Source organism: Marmota flaviventris, chromosome 9 (assembly GCF_047511675.1).
Source record: "Marmota flaviventris isolate mMarFla1 chromosome 9, mMarFla1.hap1, whole genome shotgun sequence".
Classification (NCBI taxonomy): domain Eukaryota; kingdom Metazoa; phylum Chordata; class Mammalia; order Rodentia; family Sciuridae; genus Marmota; species Marmota flaviventris.
The window spans coordinates 127,967,963-127,990,053 of NC_092506.1; the positions used below are offsets into that span (position 1 = coordinate 127,967,963).

The 22,091-nt window shown below is 38.0% G+C and overlaps 1 long non-coding RNA gene across 1 annotated transcript in view; it reads right to left on the reverse strand.

Annotated features, from left to right (window-relative positions):
• Nucleotides 1-7,079: 7,079 nt before the first annotated feature.
• LOC139706919 (uncharacterized) overlaps nt 7,080-22,091 on the reverse strand; it is a 52,473-nt gene continuing 37,461 nt past the window's right edge. The window contains exon 4 of the long non-coding RNA XR_011708635.1: nt 7,080-7,153. This is a non-coding gene — a long non-coding RNA (uncharacterized lncRNA). The remainder of the gene's footprint in view (nt 7,154-22,091) is intronic.

Sequence of the window (22,091 nt, forward strand, 5' to 3'; positions counted from 1 at the left end):
TAAAAGGGAAAGATCAGATAATGTAGGTGATTTAAACATGAACAATAATATTTTTCAGCATTCAGCACCTTTTTCGCAGATATATAAATTATAATTAATTCCAACCAGTAAAATGCAGAAATAGTATAAAGATTATTCACTAGGAGTAAAACTACTTAAAAAGAGAACCAAAATTTCCATTCCTGTTCAAATGTTTATTCCTGACAAAAAGACTGCTTTTTTGAACCATTTCTGTAGATATGATTTTTTTGTAATAAATATTTTGGTGATTTTTTGCATATTACTTAATATATTTATGCTTCACATTTTCTCTTTTGTCCTATTTTACTACGTATATTCTGAAAGAAAAAATTTCTAACTCCTAAACTCCCTTGATATTTGAGATATCGTTTAATTTTTAAGCTTATATTATTTCTATAATGAATACTGTGCTTTCAGTAAAGAATGACTATTTGCATGCACCTGGCTCATTTACAGGAGTGTTGTTGTGTTCTTTGATTTTATTTACAGTGAAGTTCAAAAAAAGGTTAATGTTAAACCAAAACACAAAGAAAAGACCACCAACTCAAATTTTAAATCAAATTAAATCAAGATTGTATTGTGTACATAAAAGCTGGCCAGGACTGCCTCTTACAAGATTCTATGCTAAAGATCATCCACCTGATCTTCAGGAAAAAGTTTTTACAACACAAAAAGTTACAAAGGAGGTGGATGTCTAAGGTACTTACAGCTAACAATATTTTGACAATCATAGTACAAAGGCAAATAGCATGTTAAGGATCTACATGACTAACATTTCAAGGTAGAAAATAAATTCATCTCCAGACATTAGAATTTATGAGCTGCCACTGAGATTCAGAGAGAATTGTTATTTGGTCAGTGGGAGCCAGAATTTATGAGGCACCAGTAAGGTTTTAGAGAGTGTTGTTATCTGGTAAGGGATAGCCAGGCATAGGTGAATTCAAAACACAGGTAGAAATTGCAAGCAAGTTTAAAACATCAAAATATTGTCAGGCCAAAGAGAAATTTTAGTTTTCTTACACAAAACAGAAATAAACTTTTTACCTCAAAGAGCTCTATGAGAAGATTTTATTTTATTTTATTTTATTTTTGTATATTCTAATATCTAATGGCTTCTGGCATTCCTTTGTTTTTAACCATAAATGCTTCTCTTCTGTTTTTAATGGGGCTTCCAAAACAAAACAAAACAAAAAAAAAATATATATATATATATAGGTAAGCCCTTCTCATAGGGAAGATGTTTCTAACATAGCAAGTAACTACCCTTTAACCCACAGTGTCTGACAACCATATTATAGGATATGAAAGACGCTCCAATATGCTTGTTCTTCCAACCATTATTTGCAAAGATTGACAAAAGTCAATTCATTGTACAGAATGAGTGAGGTGAGTCTCTGCTCTGCAGTCCAGAACAGGAGGTAAAAGAGCCTCCAAAGTGAGTTTAAAACAGGGCTCTACATGACATAGCTGACATAATCCTAAAAACAAAAGAAAACATAAATTCAGAGAGAACCATACCCACATAATCTCATTTGACAGAATCAAATTCATAAGAGGAACAGAGGACTGAGGCAAATTTAAAGGGATTTAACTATATTTTCTTTTTCTAAATTGCTATTAATGTCTCCCACAATTATAGAGTTCTGGATCTCCTCATTTACTACTTTATCATTACCCTCAACATACAATGCATGAGGCACACTGAATTTACCCTCATACTCATGTACTTATCACTTATTTTTTCTATAGAAATGCATATGTATATGAATATGTTTTTCCCACATTTCCAAGATTCTACCATGAAAATTTCTGTGATATCACTTCCCTGAAATGCATTTTTATTATTTCTTGTCAGTTCATCTAAGTATTCCCTATCATGTGTTGCAAAAGATGAGACAACTCTAAGGCCCTTCTTATTTGACTATTTATAAACTATAATTAAAGGTCAACCTCAGTACCTCCACAGAACTTACATCTCATTCACCTTTCTCATTCACAGTGCTTTATTTTTTAAGTAGGTAACAGAAATTTTATTTTGAAGAAGAGAAAGTGATTTAAAGCCATTCAGTGAACCGTAGAGGATCTCAAAAACCTATGGTTGTGGTTCTTAAACAACCTTACCACTGAAAGATCTAGATTACACTCCAGGTTGGACACTGATACTATGCTTCCATGGGAAATGGTTTCTTGGTTGTGAATATTGTCTTTCCCTTTCCCCTATAGTCTTAGAAATGTGTAGATTGTGTGAACTTTTAGAATCACTATTTTCAACACACTTAGCATGGACCCATTTGATAATAGAAGACATCAATATTCTGAAAAAAAAGACCCCTCACCAAGCCCTAAAGAAGTGATAAAATAATCTCTGAAAAAAATAACAGTCAACCATTAGATTATTTTTTAAAAATACTAAGAATAAGTTTAGTTAGTAATACATTACTGTACTAGGAAAAGTGATATAAATGCAATTTTAATTTTTAAAGTTGTTTCTGATTACTACAAAGAGAGTATAAAAAGTAGGTACATGGGCTGGAGTTGTGTCCCAGTGGTAGACTACTTTGCTAAAAACATGTGCAAATCACTGAGTTTGATTCTCAGCAAAATATATAAAGAGTTTTTTTGTTTTATTTTTTAAATACATGATAGTGGAATGCATCGAAATTCTTATTACACATATAGAACAATTTTTCATACCTCTGTTTGTATATAAACTATGTTCATATCAATTCCTGTCTTCATATATGTACTTTATCTTTTTAAAGAGAAAGAGAGAGAGAGAGAGAGAATTTTAATATTTTTATTTTTTAGTGTTTGGCGGACACAACATCTTTGTTTGTATGTGGTGCTGAGGATCGAACCCTGGCCGCAAGCATGCCAGGCGAGCACACTACCCCATGAGCCACATCCCCAGTTCCATATATGTACTTTAGATAATAATGTCTATCTCATTCCACAATCCTTGCTAATATTTACACAACACTCCTACACTGGCTACTTCACATAAACTTGCCTCAGGGATTTAATGCAGTAATCAAATAGATTTTATTCAGCCTATGCAGTGCTGTTGGAATGGCTATTATAAAAATTTAAAATTGTCATGTATAGTGGCATAAAGCTGAAATTCTAGAATCTATGGAAAATGACACAGGAGAATTGTTAGTACAAAGACAGCCTCAGTAATATAACAAAGCTACAATCAACTTAATGAGAGCCTGTCTCAAAATATAACATAAAAAAGAATGTGGATGTATCTCAGTGGTATGCATCTCTGGGTTCAATACTCAGCACCAAACCATAGAAAACCAAGCAAATATCTCATAATTAATAGGGATTACATGGTACACAAATATGTATAAATGTTGGTGACAATATAAATGTAATAAATATATTTTTATAAAAGTGTTAAGATTCTTTAAAAGCCCAAAATAAAAATGCCACATAATCCACTAGTAATAATTTGGGGTAGCAGTGCAAAATCGTACATGCCTGTACACTCAGTGGCTTAGGAGAAAAAGAGGTAGAAAAGTAGGAATTCATTCTCAAGTTAAAGTCCAGCCTCAAGAACTTGGCAAGGTCCTAAGAAACTCAGTAAAACCCTCTCTCAAAAACAAATAAATAAATAAAAGTGTTGGACACTGGGTATGTAGCACACTGGTAAAGTGCCATGGGGTTAATCTCCAGTATTTCAATAAATAAAAAAAATATAAATAATAATTCTTGGTAAAAAAAAAAGCCATACAATCCAATAATAATAACTCTGGGTATATATGTAAAAAATTTGGAATCCTTTTGCTAAATATATTGCCACACATCTATTTTTATTGTACCTTTATTCACAGTATCTAATAAAAGGAAACAAATAAAGTATCTTTTAGATAGAAATTATATCAGAAAATGTGTTCCCTCTGCAAAGCATCCAATTAGTCCATCCCTTCAGAAGCTACACACTTAAAATTCAAACTGGTCCCTAAAAGGCAAGACTCAGAGGGTGGTGTTTTATACTCAAAAAATTTGGAATCTCTGGGAACCTTGTTTCAGATATTCTAAAACTCAGGACTAGGTCCTATGGGAGGTCAGAATAAGAACACAAGATATAGTAAATTCTTTAATGGAGAATCTTAACTCAGACACTGACATAACCAAAAGCAGTGTTGGAGATAAAAAATAGATTCTGTTTCACTGATTTCTGGGTTATGGATTCAAATCAAATATATATTAGAAAATAAGTTAAGGATACTGGTTAAAATCTACATAAAACAGGTATTATAAATTTATCAGGGCTGGGTGTGTTTGTGCAAGCCTGTAATCCCAGTTGTTGAAGAGGCTGAGGAAGAATTATCAAAAGTTCAAAGCTAGCCTCAGCAGAAGTGAGGTGCTAAGAAACTCAGTGAGATCCTGTCTCTAAATAAAGTAAAAAAAAAAAAAAATCCTGGGGATTTGTCTTAGTAGTCAAGTGTTCCTGAGTTGAATCTCCAATATCCCCCATAAAAATGTACCAGGGGGCTGGGGCTGGGGCTTAGTGCAGCTCACTTGTCTGGCACATGTGAGGCTCTCGAATCAATTCTCAGCTCCACATGTAAGTAAATAAAATATAAGGTCTATCAACAACTTCATATAAATACTACCAAGATATTGACATGGACTTTTATCTAATTTGCGTGTACTTTAGCTCTTAAGATTGATGTTGGTTGGGGCTGGGGATGTGGATCAAACGGTGGCGTGCTTGCCTGGCATGCGTGCGGCCCAGGTTCAATCCTCAGCACCACATACAAACAAAGATGTGTCTGCCAAAAAATGAAAAATAAATATTAAAAAAAATTCTCTCTCTCACACTCTCTCTTAAAAAAAAGATTGAAGTTGGCCAGGCATGGTGATGCATTCCTGTAATATCAGCTGTTTACAAGACTGAGACATAAGGATCATGAATTCAAAACCCGTCTCATCAATGGTGAGGCACTAAGCAACTCAGTGAAACCCTGTCTCTAAGTAAAATACAAAATAGGGGTAGGGATGTGGCTCAGTGGTAGAGTGCCCCTGACTTAAATCCCTGGTCTCCCACCCCCCCCAAAAAATGGGGCTGAGTAAATAGTTCAGCTTGTAGAGTGCTTGCTTTCTAAGCATGAGGCCCTGGGGTCAATCCCCAGTACAGAGAGAAAGAGAGAGAGAGAGAGAGAGAGAGAGAGAGAGAGAGAGAGAGAGAGAGAGAGAGAGAGATTGAAATTGCATGTAATTTAAATTCAAGTTAGTCCCACTTTTATTTTTTTCTGCCACACCAGAATAAAAAAGTTTCCTGAAATGTTTTTGTTGGTTTTTTATTTATTTATTTATTTATTAACTTAATTTTATGTGGTGCTGAGGATCGAACCCAGGACCTTGTACGTGCTAGGTGAGTGCTCTATCACTGAGCCACAACCCCAGAATGTCTGACCATAAATAAATAAACAAACAAACAAATTAATAAATAAATAAACCCTCAATTGATGACCCATTACAGTTTTGAAAAATCCTTAATTGGGACACATAAACCTCATTTAGGAGAGATTCATTCTTTTTAATGTCACCTAATTTTATTCTGCTTTCTTCTCATGAGAAAAATCTCAGAATGATAAATTAAATCTTTTAAAAATGTCCTCCAGTTCTTGAAGAAAAACATTATAAATTATGCATACCTTTGAAATAAAACATGGGAAAATAATGATCAATAATGCTGAATGTGGAGTTTTGAGATGAACCAAAATTTCTCAGTTTGCCAATTGAATCTGGGTGCTTGTCTCATAAATTTTGAAGAAAAAAAATCTATTTAAGCAAGAAGAATAGAATGCCTACCATGTGGTATGAGGGAGGAATGATACCAGAAAAAAGAAAAAAACTCATTTTTGTGTACCATCTTAGAAGTTTACAGATGGTTTAGGGCAGAACATGGAGCATAATGCATTTAGAATAGGCTTTGAAAAAGGCATCCTGACTACCATATGGGTTCACATTCATTCTTTTGTGACCCATCCTTTTTTCTTCAAATTCAATCAGGAATCACCCCTGGGACAAAGGACTTTGTTGAAGGTGTTCCCACAAGTTGGCTTCAAGGCCTTTTACATTTGAAATAGGCCTTATTGGTGCTCAATAACATCTTTCAGTTAGCCACCAGGTGTGTTTGAGTGAGGCCCATTATCCACATTACATGGTCATTATACTATCTGTTCTATTTTATATTTAATCTCTGTGAAAAGAGAACCCTAGATTTGGATATGTGAACAGAGAGCTAGAAAACTAGGGGTTTATTCTGAGACCTATGGAGAGCTACACTGAAGTTCTGGATTTCAGATTTTTGTTCTGGATTTGAGATACTGCTTCTGCTACATTTAAAAATCTCAGGACTCATGAAGAGAATGAGTTAAAAGCCAGCATCATGAAATTTGTGAGGCCCTAAGAAATTCAAAGGGACCCTGTCTCTAAATAAAAATATTAAAAAATGGGTGGGAATGTGAATCAGTGGACGAACAACTCCGGGTTGAATTTCTGGTACCAAAAAGAAAACAACACACACACACACACACACACACACACACACAAATAATAATAATAATAATAATAATAATAATAATAATAATAATAATAATAAATAAACAAACAAACCCTCATGAGTAACAAGCCCTAAAATTAACAGCCTCTCTCATGCATGAATACAATAAATGGATTTGGAGTTCTCTCTTGATAATTATCTCAGTCTTCACTATGCAATTTGGAGACATGCTGGACTCATGGCACATGGAAGCCCACAAAGGGCTTTAGAAAGAAGCTGAAAACACCATACAATTATGGAACAAAATGCCCAGGTTTTCAACTGCTGGTCTAAGCCTCACTAGACTAGTCAGAGGAAGGTGAAGGCTAAGCTACCCCAGAGAGACCCTCTGGCCACAAGACTCTGGAGAGAACCAGGAGGAGTCCATAGCCATGACTGCCAGTTTCCACCATTGCCACTCCTGTCAGCTTTAAGCCACCTTCCTATGCAGTCTCAATATAACAAGGCACACTTACCATCTCCTGGCTCTCAGGGTTCTCAGCGCTCTCCCTGTGGTTTGTTTTCAGATTCTGCATAGCACAGACACCTGGGCTCTGGATCCAGGACAGAAGCCTACAAAAAGATTTTAAAAATGGCGGGTTCCAGACACCAAGGGAACAGAAGATTGTGGAAGCCCTCCCCCTCATCACTGGCTGTGTGAGGATTGGACAGTTCTCACCTAAGTGACTGATTGGTCAAGGCTTCAGGCACTGCCTCCAACCTGAGCCAAATGGGCACAGAATCAAAGTCTGAATGACAGGCTGCTCCATTGTCATTGTTAACTGACTACAGATCAGGGCTGAGAATATAGCTTAGTCAGTAGAGTGCTTGTTTTGCTGATATAAGGCCATGGATTCAATCCCCTGCACTACACGCATAAACTCTCCCCCCACCAAAGGAAAAAAAAAATTAAGTAAAGGACTTTGGGGACTAGGGTTATGGATCAGTGGTAGAGAACTTCCCTAGCCTGCGTGAGATACTGGGTTGAACACCCAGCACCGCATTAAAAAGCCACCCAAGAGGGGATGTGGCTCAAGCAGTAGTGCACTCGCCTGGCATGTGGGTGGCCCAGGTTTGATCCTCAGCACCACATACAAACAAAGATGTTGTGTCCACCAAAAACTAAAAATAAATATTTTTTAAAAGCCAACAAACAAACTATTAATGATACTGTGTCCATTTACAATATATATATATATATATATATATATATATATATATATATATATATATATATATATATATATATATATTTTTTTTTTTTTTTTTTCAAGAAAAAAAAAGAATGTGTATTGCACTGGTGCACCCTCACTACAGAACTCATAAACACTTTTATAAATAATATATACATATATTTCTTCAGACAGTGTATAAAATTCTCCTGTGATGTCCTTTCAAGTAACTTATATTACAGTTATGCTTCACAACCCTGAAATCCTCCCCACCTCACTCACTTATTATTATTATTATTATTATTATTATTATTATTATCATCATCATCATTATTATTATTAGCCTTTTAATTGCATTAAATGTCTCTGTATGGGGTTATTTTAAGGCAAAGTTTTCTTCCAATAATAGGACCTAGCCCAGAGAAAAATTTATTGACACTTATAACTGTTTATAGGGTTAAAGCAATTTGTGAATAAATAGATTTCTTGTTGTATTACTGACCTTTAATATTCTGCAAATTTTACCCCCATTCTGATCACTTTGGACTATAGATGTTTTGATGTAGGGGATCTCAAAGTGGTCATGCACAAGGTAGGAAATGAATATAGTAAGATATAAGACTGGTGATTGCTGAGTATGTAGATTTTGCTAATCAAAATAAGTATTGGTGGATGATATGGGGGTAGGGAGAAAAAGAGCAATGAAAAAAACAAGAAAAACTTCAACAGTAGAGGGGTTCACATGCTACAAGTCTATAATGATAGCGTGAATATAGAGGGTAGTGTTCTTGGAAGCAGCAATAAAATTTGAGGGAAAGAAAAAGGTAATTTTTTGCACAGTTCCCAAGTGAGAGAGCCAGGTGAATGGGTTCTCTGTTCAACTCTTCCCACCTAGGAGTGGAATTTATAGTTCATAGGGTATGTCTCAGTAAGTAGTAAAACACCATTTCTATGTACCTTTACATTTTTTCATGGCTACAAGCTGATTTTGACAATTCCAGTCACATTACATCTTTGCACTTGTTAGCTATTCATTAATTAATTCATTCATTACCTTAATAATTTGTTTTTTTATTAATTCACTTTTTCTTTAGTTGTCATTGTTTTTACATTACTGGTGATTACATAATTGCATAAATATTCTGAATGTTGACTTTTGGTTAAATATTGTTATATGTGTTTATTCATACATTTACTTTTCATTGAAATGTTTTTCCTTTACCAAGCATGCTTTATATTAGACCTCAATCTTCATTTATGAAGACTAGATAAAATCACATTATTCCAAATAACTCAAGTATTTATCATCTTTGCAGAATCCTAATCACCCACTAAAGTTGACCCAGTCTGGATCAACTAAAAGCTCTGTCAAAAGTCCTCTTTTTTCTTATATACACTTTAATAAAGAATTCCTCTCTCACTTTTATATTTTGGAGAGTATACTAACTTCCCAAGCAGTAGTTAATAACCTATATGAGTTTTCCAAGCAGCTCACTATTACTTTTAAATTATTTACATCCTTGACACTAAGACTGTCACTGATTACTTTTTTTTATTTTTTCAAGATCTCTCTCTCTCTCTCTCTCTCTCTCTCTCTCTCTCTCTCTCTCTCTCATGACAAATTGAAATCAGAAATGCTTTTTTACTAAGAAACACTCTCAGCCTTTAATAAATTATTCTTTAAAGAAAAAGGGTTTCACTATTTTTCTTAGAGCCTCACTAAGTTGCTGAGGCTGGCTGACTTTAATCTAATGTTATAGAAGTTTGATATATATATATATATAATGAATATAGAGGGTAGAGGGTAGTGTTCATTTGACTCTTTCTTCTCTTGGGGACTGTGCCAGAGTTACCTTCTTCTTTCACTTCTACCTTATTTCTGCCTCCAATGAAATTACCCTTTACCCTCATACTACCATTGATCCACCATTAGACTTTTTAAATCTGAACTCTTGAGCTGGTCATTCTTTCCTTCTTTCCTTCACAGCACTTTTTTCTCTACCCGTACCTATTCCACAAATACTTTTTCATAAATACTCACTACTATATACTCAGTATCCACTAATCTCACATCCTGATCCATCCCTGTTCTGCCTTTTCCATGGATCACTTTGAGATCCCCTCCACCCAGATATCAATAGTCCAGAGTAAGGTCAGGTAAGGGTGTTATATATACACAACAATAAGCCTATTAAAATTGGGATGTATTTTGTCTTAGGTTAAAAAAGAGAATCTACAGACTGCACTGTTAAACTGAATTGTTTAAAATTCATTAATCTCAATAATTTGGAAAAAGAAATTCTATAAAAAGGAGAATAAAAAAGAACATAATACATAAAAGTGACAAATTTGAAGAACACCAAGTGTATATATCAAATAGTGTCATATATTGGTGCTTTCAAAAAACAAATTAATTTGAAATAAATGTAGTTAATGTGAGATGTAGTAATCATTTATTAATTATATATAATGGTAGTATACATGTATATGTACAAAATGCATCTCATATAATTATGAGTGTACATTGCAAAAAATGAACTCTACAGTAATTTTTTTTAAATTTTGCTGACACTATAAATACCTACATCTAGGTTTATGTATTACCAAAAGTTCAGGATACATTTTGTACTTTATAAAGTTTGCAACTGATGAGCAGATCTTTTTTTTTTTTTTTTCAATTTTTAAAAGTAGTAGTACTTATTTTCAGTCAGAACATAATACCATCATTTATCTTTAATTTTTAAATATTTTTAATTATATGACAACAGAATGCATTACAATTCTTATTACACATATAGAGCACAATTTTTCATTTCTATGGTTTTATACAAATTATATTTACATGAATTCACTTCTTTATACATATACTTTATATAACAATATACATCATATTCCACCATCATGTCTAACCCCATGATCCCTCCCCTCACCTCCCAACCCCCAAAAGGTCATTTTGATACACAATGATGTATGCTATGAAGTTATAGAAAAGAGTATATACCTTATAATAATATGAACAGATAAAGTTTTGTAACTAATACATAGCATAATAATAATAATAATAATAATAATAATAATAATAATACACTTGCCATTTAGACATTAATAAATTATACATCTGGCACTACTGACATCTTTTCCCAAAAAAAGGGGGAGTTATTTGTGGGGGAAAATGGTATTCTATGCTTTCTTAATATCAAGAATAAATTATTTTCAGAAGTAATATATATTTCAATATAAAAATAAAATAGAACCAGGTTCCATGGCACACACCTCTAATCCCATTGGATTGTGAGGCTAAGGCATATATATATATATATGAAATACTCCTCACCAAGCAGCCTAAACCTGTAGAAATTATAGTATGTGTGTACCATGACAGTGTACAAGTATGTGATACCATAAGACTAGAGGTATACTTGTCAATACAGTAGAAATAGGAGGCCTAGGAGGAAAGAGGAAATGATTCAGAAAAGAAAAAAATAATAAAGTTTGAGAAAAAATGGTTTCTGGAGCCCAGAAAGATTTTTGGTTTAATTAGAGTACAAAATACCACATAAGTATTATACTGAAGTTACATCTGTTAAATACATCACATGTATAATGGATTTCAAGGAAAATATGTGGAACTTATCACAAACTAAATAAAAATTTACAAAAGCACATAAAATAGCATGTGCATAAATAAAACTAATCATTACAAAGACAACTATTTTAACTCAATTTAACATATACTATTTTCCTACCAAAACTTTAGCATGTTTTTCTTTAAATACAAGAAGAGAGCTGGACCTGTTGGTGCACAATTGTAATCCCAGTACCTTGGGAGGCTGAGACAGGTGTATTGTGAGCTCAAAGCCAGCATCAGCAAAAGTGAGGCCTTAAGCAACTCAGTGAGACATTGTCTCTAAATGTCATACAAAATATGTTTGGGGATGTGGCTCAATTCCCCTGAGTTTAATTCCAAGTACCAAATAAAAGAAAAGAAAAGAAGGGACCAAAAAATTGATCTTATAAATCTTTCATTATTGTCTTAGAAGTTAGATAGTGGCACACAAAAGCAGAATTTTTTTTTTGTACCAAGGACTGGACTCAGAACACTTTATCACAAATCGCATCTCCAGCCCATTTGTTTTTAAAGACAAGCCAAGTTCTCACTAAGATGCTTAAGGTCCCACTGAGTTGCTGAGACTAGCCTTGAACTTAAAATCCTTCTTCCTCAGCCTCTTGAGTCACTGAAATTACAGACATGTATTACAATATTGGCTCTTGTTTCCTGGTTTATGAAATTAACAGGCAAAATTGAAATGCTAAGCATAAAAACAGCTGTTAAAATCACCCCTTTGTTAATTCTAGCTTATTTCCTAAGGTTTAAATATTGAAACCAATATTTCAATGTATATTGAAGGTAACATTATCTATTATAGTCAACAGTCTGTTGATCTCCATTCTATCCAGACATTTTTTTTTTACTGCCTAAACTTTTATTTAATTTTAAAAGATTATTCAATATATTTGAACTTCTGGTTTTTCTGCTGGCATTATTAGGATACTAGGTTCAAACCTTACAGCCTATGGAAAATTAAGGTGTGGTTATAGCTAAAGAAAAGACTATATGATAAATAAAATTTTAAACTAAAGAGGATGAGGTATTTTTTTGTTATTTTTTTATGTATCCTTGGTGAATAAGATAGAGTACACAGCCAAATCTTAAATCATACAAAGCAGGCTCTATCTCTAGTTAATAAAGAAAAATATCAAATACAAAAAGTTGTGTTGCAAAACCACATGGCACTTGGTTTGTTAACAGCAGCACAGGAATGGATTTCTGCCATATCCAGTTGTATGCATATTCTAGATCACCAAAATAATATCAGTATTACTTCAATATATATTACATCTTTAGTTGCAGCCACACAGCAGTTGATCAATGATAAGTTGAAAGAATGATGAGCTTGTCAGAATAATATCTGGACAATGCTTTTAGTAATCCTAGGCAGGGGGATTGTGTTCTAGTCATATCACAATACAGTGTATTTTTTGTGGCCTGTGGATGCAGAGCTCTTACTTCCTTGCTAATAGATCATTGCAGAAGACTTCAGGTGTGTAGATTTTTTGATGATGAATCCTAAAAGTGTGGATGATTGGAAAGGCCCAACATGGCTATAGCTACTCTATTGTTGATGCTTCCAACAGGTTATTGTTGTTGTTGCTGTTGCTGTTGTTATTATTATTATTATTATTATTATTATTATTATTATTATTTATTGAAGTAATAAATACCCTGATTTAGTGTATTCATTCATTGTCATAAACATTTTCTTTTGAGCATGTGTTCATTATGTAAAATATTGACCATTCACCTTTGTTTTCTGTCCTATATATGAAAAGTCCTATGGAATGATGCAGGAATCTAAGGGCTGAAGGTTCTGGGCTGTCTGGGAGCTATTCTGTTTTTTTTGCATAAGCATGACCACACTGCCAACTCTGCCTCACATCTCTCAATTGCTAGAGACCCAAATTTTACATCCTGGGTCTCAACATCCACACAGCAACTGGCAAAGTCTTTAGGATATTTGTAGGTGAGAGATATCTCAGTCCTGATAGATTAACAGAGGTTGTTAGGGGAGTGGTGGCACCTATGGACACCTAAAAGCATACAACACCTAGTTGCCTCAGTCCTATTACAGTGGACTCCTATGGAGAGTTGTGATATAATGGGATTAGTTCCTTGTAAGCAGAAATAAGGATTCTGACTGCACTATGGGCAAACATGAACCCTGCAAGTTGAAGTGTCAATTAAGTGTTGAAGCCTAGGCCCCAGCCCCTGGCCAAAGAAAAAAGTGGCAGCAGTGGCATAGATGATTTGGGTAAGTAGGCAAATGAGTCATGTGCAGCTGCTCTGGCCATGGGATGAATGGTTTCTATAGATCTGAGAGCAAAAACTGATGCAAGTGTATGAGAGACTACCAGAATGAGGAATTGCAAGATAGTCAAGAGGTCTAGGAATCCAAAATACATCCAGTAGAGTAAGATCTCTGTATTTTGAAAATACCTATCAACCTTCCCCATTGTGATGTTGAGTCTCTAGAGAAGAAGGATAAAGGCCTTCAAGTCCAGTCATTGGATGATGCATAAAAAGAAACAACAGTAGCCAATGGCTCCAATGAACAACTGGCATGGCCAGCCCAGGTATCAAAGTTTAACCTATTTTACCTGTTAACCAGAACTGATGGACTTAAAAAAAAATTTACCCAGGTATCAAGAGAGCAAGATTATTATTTTTTGTATGTTAGAATTAGAGATAAACAGCATTTTGTGTTGCACCCTATAAATGGTGAGGTTAGCATTGCTCCTTACAGTAGAAGTTGTAAAATGCTCAATTCCATGAGGCATTTGGGGCCAAAAAAAGACCAAAAAGACCAACTGTGTTAGTACAGCTTCCAGAGGGCTATGTTTTTAGAAAGTAGCCAAGGTCATAAACACTCAGATTCAATGTATGTACTCAGGGTCAAAAACATTTGTGTGTGAGCATGCTCTTACATTAGTCAAATGTTGTTGATATGCCTTCTTTGTCTGACCTGCATAAAAAAATTCTATTTAATAACTTTGGGGGCTGAGGGATAGAAGCTAGAGGCTGGTTATGGGCTATTACTGCCTTCAGAAGCAGCAAGCCTACCATCTGAAAAGTTCCTCACATCTGGTGAATAGGGAGCCTACACCCTGGGAACAAATTTTTACCCCTCAAACATCAGATAAAGCTCTAATCTCTAGAGTATACAAAGAACTTAAAAAGTTAAACAACAAAAAAGCAAATAACCCAATCAACAAATGGGCCAAGGATTTGAACAGAAACTTCTCAGAAGAGGATATAGAATCAATCAACAAATACATGAAAAAATGCTCACCATCTCTAGCAATCAGAGAAATGCAAATTAAAACTACTATAAGATACCATCTCACTCCAATAAGAATGGCAGCCATTATGAAGTCAAACAACAATAATTGCTGGCGAGGATGGGGCGGGGGGAGATACACTCATATGTTGCTGGTGGCACTGCAAATTGGTGCAGTCAATTTGGAAATCAGTATGAAGATTCCTTGGAAGGCTGGAAATGAACCCACCATTTGACCCAGCTATTCCCCTTCTCATACTATACCTAAAAGACCTAAAAAGAGCATACTACAGGGACACAGCCACATCAATATTTATAGCAGCACAATTCACAATAGCTAGAATGTGTAACCAACCTAGATGCCCTTCAGTAGATGAATGGATTAAAAAAATGTGGCATTTGTACACAATGGAATATTACAAAGCACTAAAAAATAACAAGATCATGGATTTTTTCAGGCAAATGGATGGAATTAGAACAGATTATGCTAAGTGAAGTTAGCCAATCCTAAAAAAAATAAATGCTGAATGTCTTCTCTGATATAAGAGGGATGACTCAAAATGGGATAGGGAAGAAGAGCATGAGAAGAAGACTACCACTAAATAGGAAGAGAGGTGGGAGGGAAAAAGAAGGAGAAGGGGAGTTGCATGGAAGATGGAAGGAGGACCTCATTGTTATACAGAATACATATATGATGTTGTGATGAGAAAAAGAAAAAAAAAGTGTGTTGTTGAGAGCCACAGTTTAGTTGGAATGACACCTGGCATTTTGCTAGAGGGAATGGTTGAAAGGTGACCCTGCTTCAGGAATAGGGCAGTTCCAGGATTAGGGCAGATCCTGCTGCCTTGGGCACCTGCTACTTTGGAGTTCCAGTTGAGTTCTCGCGGGGGTGAGGGGGTGGGGGGGGGTGTTCAGGAAGAATTGGCACACGGAGCCCAGTGGAGGGAGTGTGTTGTGTGTTTCCGAGAAGTGTGTGTAGAGAGTCAGTGAGAGTTCGGGAATAAAGACTTGCTGTTTGAGCCTACAAGGCTTTTGTGGCGGCTTAGTTATTTGTGCCCAGACAGACTGTGGCAGTGTGTCACATTAGATTGAATAAAGAGAAAGGATGGAACAGGAGGGCAGGAGTAGGGAGGATAGAAAGGGCAGCAGAATAGACAATATGATTGATGTATGTACATTCCATGTATGTATATGTCAAAATACATTCTGCTGTCATGTATGACTAAAAAAAAAAATTAAAAATCACATGGTAAAAAATAAATAAAAAAAGTTCCTCACATCTTCTTTCAACTGCTTGAGCCCCAAACATTGCTTTTTTGATATGAGCCCCTACACAGCAGCCACAGATGTGAAACTATTTTTAATTTGAGACTATCACAAATCCTCTGCTTTATGCAAGGAGTATTGTTTTGTTTTGTAGACATGCTCCCAGATAATATTTATATAGTGGATATTTAGTGAATTATTTATTTTAGATTATATATATTGCCTTAATGTTTGTGGTGAGCCGCTTCTGCTGTTTCTGCAGACTATGGTCGCCATTACGAGATGGCGCTGGCTCCGCTGTGGTATGTGACAAACAACTCCTTATCTGAGAGAGTTGGCACATGATTTTTCACCACCCTGTGAGAAAGTTCCACGCGGCAGCTTTGCATTGGGGCTTGGGATGCTTTATTAAGGCTGGGAGGGCATCCGGGAAGAGAGAAGAAGAAAGAATAAGAAATATCAAGGGACCTGAATAAACTGCTGAGAGAAGATTCCTGAGTGTTGCGTCTTCCTTGCGGGCAAGGGGTCGCGACAAGTGGTGCCGAAACCCGGGAAATCAGAACTCTCAGTAGTCAGGGGTGGTGCACCGGTTAGTCCCCAGGTAAGTGGGATCCGCGATCAAAGCGGGGTTAGTCCCCAGGTAAGGGGGATCTGCGTTCAAAGCGGGGTTAGTCCCTAGGTAAGTGGGATCCGCGACTAAAGCGGGGCAGCTCTTCTGTAATGAAAGAGGAAGCCTTGCATTTTATTGCAGCTGCGCCGTGTACTTTTGCTTCTACTTTCGCTTTTGTTTTCTGTGTTTTTTCCGCTGCGTCAGTGTGTTTCTGCTGTCTGTATTTTTTTTGTCGTTGTGTCATGGGTGCCACATCTTCAAGTCCGCTTCTTCTGGCCCTAGATGGCCTGTTACGTTCCAAGGGACTGGAAGTGAAGCATAGTACATTACAGAGATTTTTACAGAAGGTAGATATCGCTGCACCGTGGTTTGCATTTTCGGGCAGCCTTACTGTGCCTAGTTGGGATAAATTAGGCAAAGATCTTGATTTTGCATCTGAGCACGGCATGTTAGAGGGTGGGGTGATACCCCTTTGGAAAATGGTCCGTGGTTGCCTTACGGATGGCAGATGCCAGGAAGCACTTGCTAAAGGACAGGAGGTTTTAGAGCGATTACATGAGGAAAAGTCGGAGACGGCAGAAAGTGAAGTGACTCGGGAAGAGGGGAGTGTGCGGAGCATGACACGGGGGAGGAGATGGTTGTATCCAGATCTCAGTACACTGCGTACACCCCAATGCGAAAGTGGGTCAGAGGAGGAGGAGGATGAGGAGGAAGAGCTCGGGAGGCTGTCTTGTCAGCTAGGGAGTTTAGCTATAGGAGAAGGGAATAAAAAGAAACAAGGGCTCAGGAAGAACGATCCCCCGGATCCACCGCCGTATGGTGGGGGCACTACGGGGAGAGCTTTCCATGCCCAAACATGGAGGGCTGTTCACGCTGAGATGGGTCTTGCTTATCCAGTTTTTCAGGATGACAACAGGGGAAGAGTCCATGAACCCTTAGATTTTAAAATTGTAAAGACCCTGGCGGAGTCTGTGCGTACTTATGGGGTGGATGCCGCCTTCACACTGACTCAGGTGGAGAATCTATCTAGATACTGTATGACTCCCTCTGATTGGGCTAGCCTTGTTCGGGCTTGCATTTCCCCGGGTAAATATCTGGACTGGAGAGCATTCGTGCTAGAGGGCGCAATAGAGCAGGCCACCCAAAACCATGCGGCGGGACATCCCCATTGGGACAAGGATATGCTCTTAGGGCAGGGTAGATTTGCAAATCAACAGACAGGATTTCCTCTTGAGGCATATGATCAAATTAACAACATTTGCATTCGGGCATGGAAGTCGCTTCCAAATAGAGGAGAGGTGTCTGGTAATTTGACCAAGATTCTACAAGGCCCTACAGAACCCTTTTCAGATTTTGTAGCAAGGATGGTGGATGCCGCTGGAAAGATTTTTGGGGATCCTGATAGAGCCATGCCCCTTATCAAGCAATTGGTCTTTGAGCAGTGCACCAAGGAATGTAAAGCAGCAATCACTCCTTATAAAAATAAGGGCATAGAAGCATGGATGAAAGTGTGTAGAGAGATTGGAGGACCTTTAACTAATGCAGGTCTTGCAGCTGCTGTCCTTCGGATGGCAAAAGGGGGCAGTCCTGGTGCCAGAACATGCTTCCATTGTGGTCAACCTGGTCATTTCAGACGTGAATGTCCTAAAAAAGATAATTTTACTGGACCCCCTCGCGGTGGCCCTTCCAATGGCCTTCGTCAACCGGGGCTGTGTCCAAAATGTAAAAAGGGAAAGCATTGGGCAAAAGAGTGTAGATCAGTGAGGGACATCTATGGACAGCCTGTTTCAGCTGGGCCAAAAAACGGCCGAAGGGGCCCCCGACCCCAGGGCCCACAAATATATGGGGCAATGGAGAATGTCACACCCAAACCCAAGACATGGCCATCTCTACGCCATCCCATGAGACGCGGAGAGCCACTACAGGTGCCGCTGGATTGGACCTCTGTTCCACATCCAGACTCGTACTAACACCTAAGATGGGAGTCCAATTGGTGGAAACTGAATTCAAAGGGCCTTTACCACCTGGCACTGTACGTTTGCTAATTGGACGTGCATCCTCTATATTGCAAGGTCTTCATGTCTTTCCTGGAGTCATTAGTCCTGATACTGTAGGATCAGTAAAGGTTATGGTGGAAGCTCCAAGGGGTATTGTGTCCATTTCCCCAGGAGACCGGATTGCTCAATTGCTAATTCTACCCAGTCTGCATAACCGCTTTCCTGCTGATTCCTTTTCAAGGACAAGTGATGAGATTGGAGTCACTGGAGGGAATTCTGTTTATTTGTCCTTAGATATGAATGACCGTCCTACTTTAAACTTAACCATAGAAGGTAAATCAATTTTGGGATTGCTAGATACTGGAGCAGATCATAGTATAATAGCACAAAAGGACTGGTCAAAGGGGTGGCCGGTGCAGCTCTCAGATCAATCACTAAGAGGTTTGGGATATGCCCAGGCCCCTCAAATCAGCTGTAGACATCTATCTTGGAAGGACCCAGAAGGACACAATGGCACCTTTCAGCCTTATGTACTTGATTTACCTATCTCTTTATGGGGTCGTGATCTGATGAAAGACATGGGGTTCACTCTTAGTAATGACTATTCTCCGGTGTCTCAACAGATTATGCAAAATATGGGGTATAGGCCAGGTCTAGGACTAGGAAAACACCTACAGGGGTGTAGGCATCCTGTACAAGGTCATCAAAAGCTTAACAGATTTGGTCTGGGTTTTTCCTAGGGGCCACTGGGGCTCAAATACCCATAACATGGCTCACCGAGGAGCCTGTTTGGGTGCCTCAGTGGCCTCTTCCCTCGGTTAAATTGGCAGCGGCCCATAATTTAATTAAAGAACAACTAAACTTGGGTCACATCCAACCTTTACTTCTCCATGGAATACTCCCATATTTGTTATTAGGAAAAAATCAGGAAAGTGGCGCCTACTGCATGATTTACGAGCAGTTAATGCTCAAATGCAACTTACGGGGCCCATTCAAAGAGGGCTACCTCTGCTCTCCTCTATTCCTCAGGGCTGGCATATTATTGCTATTGACATTAAAGACTGTTTCTTTTCTATTCCTTTGCATCCTAAAGACTCACAACGTTTTGCTTTCACCCTTCCCTCGTGTAACCACGAGGAGCCAGATCTTAGGTTTGAGTGGGTAGTGTTGCCACAGGGAATGGCTAATAGGCCCACGATGTGCCAGATGTATGTGGGGAAGGCACTCGCACCTCTCAGACATAAGTATTCCTCCATCAAGATTATTCATTATATGGATGATGTGTTATTGGCCGCTAAGTTAGAGCAGATAGTTAATGAGGCCTATAAAGACTTAGTAAAGCTGTTAGCTCAATATGGGCTACATATTGCACCTGAAAAAGTTCAAACGGGAAATTCTATTGAGTATTTGGGAGCAATAATTGGGTATGATAAACTGAAACCACAAAAAATCACCATAAGAACTCAAGATCTCCAAACTCTAAATGATTTTCAAAAACTGTTGGGAGATATTAATTGGATAAGGGGATATTTACATATTCCTAATGGTGTGCTCCAGCCTTTGTATGCTACCCTTAAGGGTGATCCAGATCTTGCTTCTCCTCGTAGCCTCACCAAAGAGGCTAGAGCTGCCCTTATAACAGTAGAAGAAGCTATACAACATGCTACTCTATGCAGGCTCCAAAGTGATAAATCTTTCCAGTTATGTGTGCTTGCCACTATGCGGCAGCCTACTGGAGTACTGTGGCAAGATGGGCCTTTACTATGGATCCATCCACATATATCCCCAGGAAAATCTTTAGAATACTATCCTGATGCTGTTGCAGCGTTAGCACTTAAAGGGATTCACCAAAGCATTCAATTTTTCGGACAATCACCTTCTTCTCTTATTATACCCTATACTAAGGCTCAACTTAATGTTTTGTGTGCTACTCTAGACAACTGGGCTATTCTATGTTGCTCGTTTCAAGGGGATATTGATAATCCATTACTCCATTTTGTTAAAGAACATCCCATCATTTTCCCTAAGGTAACTTCACCCAATCCAATTCCGGGGGCTGTTAATATTTTCACTGATGGTTCCAAGTCTGGAATGGGAGCTTATGTAATTAATGATTCTCCCCCTGTTCAGCATCAATTTGCTCCTGGTAATCCACAATGGGTTGAACTGCAAATTGTTATTGAGGTTTTTAAACAGTGTTCTTTTCCTTTTAATCTTATCTCGGACTCCATTTATGTGGTACAAGCACTCAAAGTCCTGGAGGCCGTGGGAGCTATTAGTAATGCCCATAATGTATCTGCTTACTTTAATCAGCTTCAACAACTTATCTGTAGCCGCACTGCTCCTTTTTATCCAATGCACATACGGGCTCATACTTCTCTTCCTGGTCCGTTATCACAGGGTAATGCCTGTGCGGACTCAGCCACTAGAGGCCAGTTGATATGCTTGGCTTCCTCCTTAGAGGGGGCTAAATTATTTCACCAAAATTTCCATGTTAATGCTTTAACGCTGCGCAGGCGTTTTTCCATTTCAAGAGCGGATGCTCGTCAGATAGTATTACAATGTCCTCATTGTGTCACATTTCTTCATCCCCCTACTTATGGAGTGAACCCACGGGGATTAAAACCATTGGTTGTCTGGCAAATGGATGTGACGCACATACCTGACTTTGGTAACCTCAAGTATGTACATGTTTCTGTTGATACGTGCTCTGGAGTTATTCATGCCTCTGCTTTGTCGGGAGAGAAGGCACGTAATGTTATCACTCATTGCCTAGAAGCATGGGCAGCATGGGGTGCTCCTGCATCCCTTAAGACTGATAATGGACCTGCTTATACTGGCAGACAATTTACATCCTTTTGTTCTACCATGGGAGTACAACTTACTCATGGTCTGCCTTACAATCCTCAAGGACAAGGCATTGTTGAGCGTGCTCATCGCACCTTAAAGGAAACTTTACAAAAACAAAAAGGGGGAATAGGAGCTGAACACACTCCTAAAGAACGCCTGTCCTTAGCTCTCTTTACCATTAATTTTTTAAATTTGGATATTCATGGTCGCTCTGTGGCTGATAGACATGTGTCCCCTCAGCCCTCTGTGATTGGTTATGTTAAGTGGAAGGATGTTCTTACAGGCCAATGGAACGGCCCCGACCCCGTGCTGATATGGGCACGAGGATCTGTATGTGTTTTTCCCCAGGATCGCACGGAGCCGTTGTGGGTCCCTGAACGCCTGACAAGAAGAGTCTTGACATCAACCGACCAGCAACAAGAGATACCACAGCAACCCTGTGATGAGGATCTTCACTCTGCTACGTGCTCTGGTTCTGGTGCTGGTGCCGATGGCACAGACGACACCAATGCAGTGGTGGGCAGTGGCACAGGCTTGGCCAATGCCGATGCCGGTTCATGGTAGTTCTAGTGTCCTCCCCACTCTTTTCTCTACCTCATGTGAGATGTCTGCTCCCTGTGCCTCTCCTAGAGGGGACGTGGAAAGCATTTTTAATCGATCTCAGGTTAATCTCACAGGAGTTTTTTGTTTCAGCCTTGGAAACGCTAATTGCATTAGCCT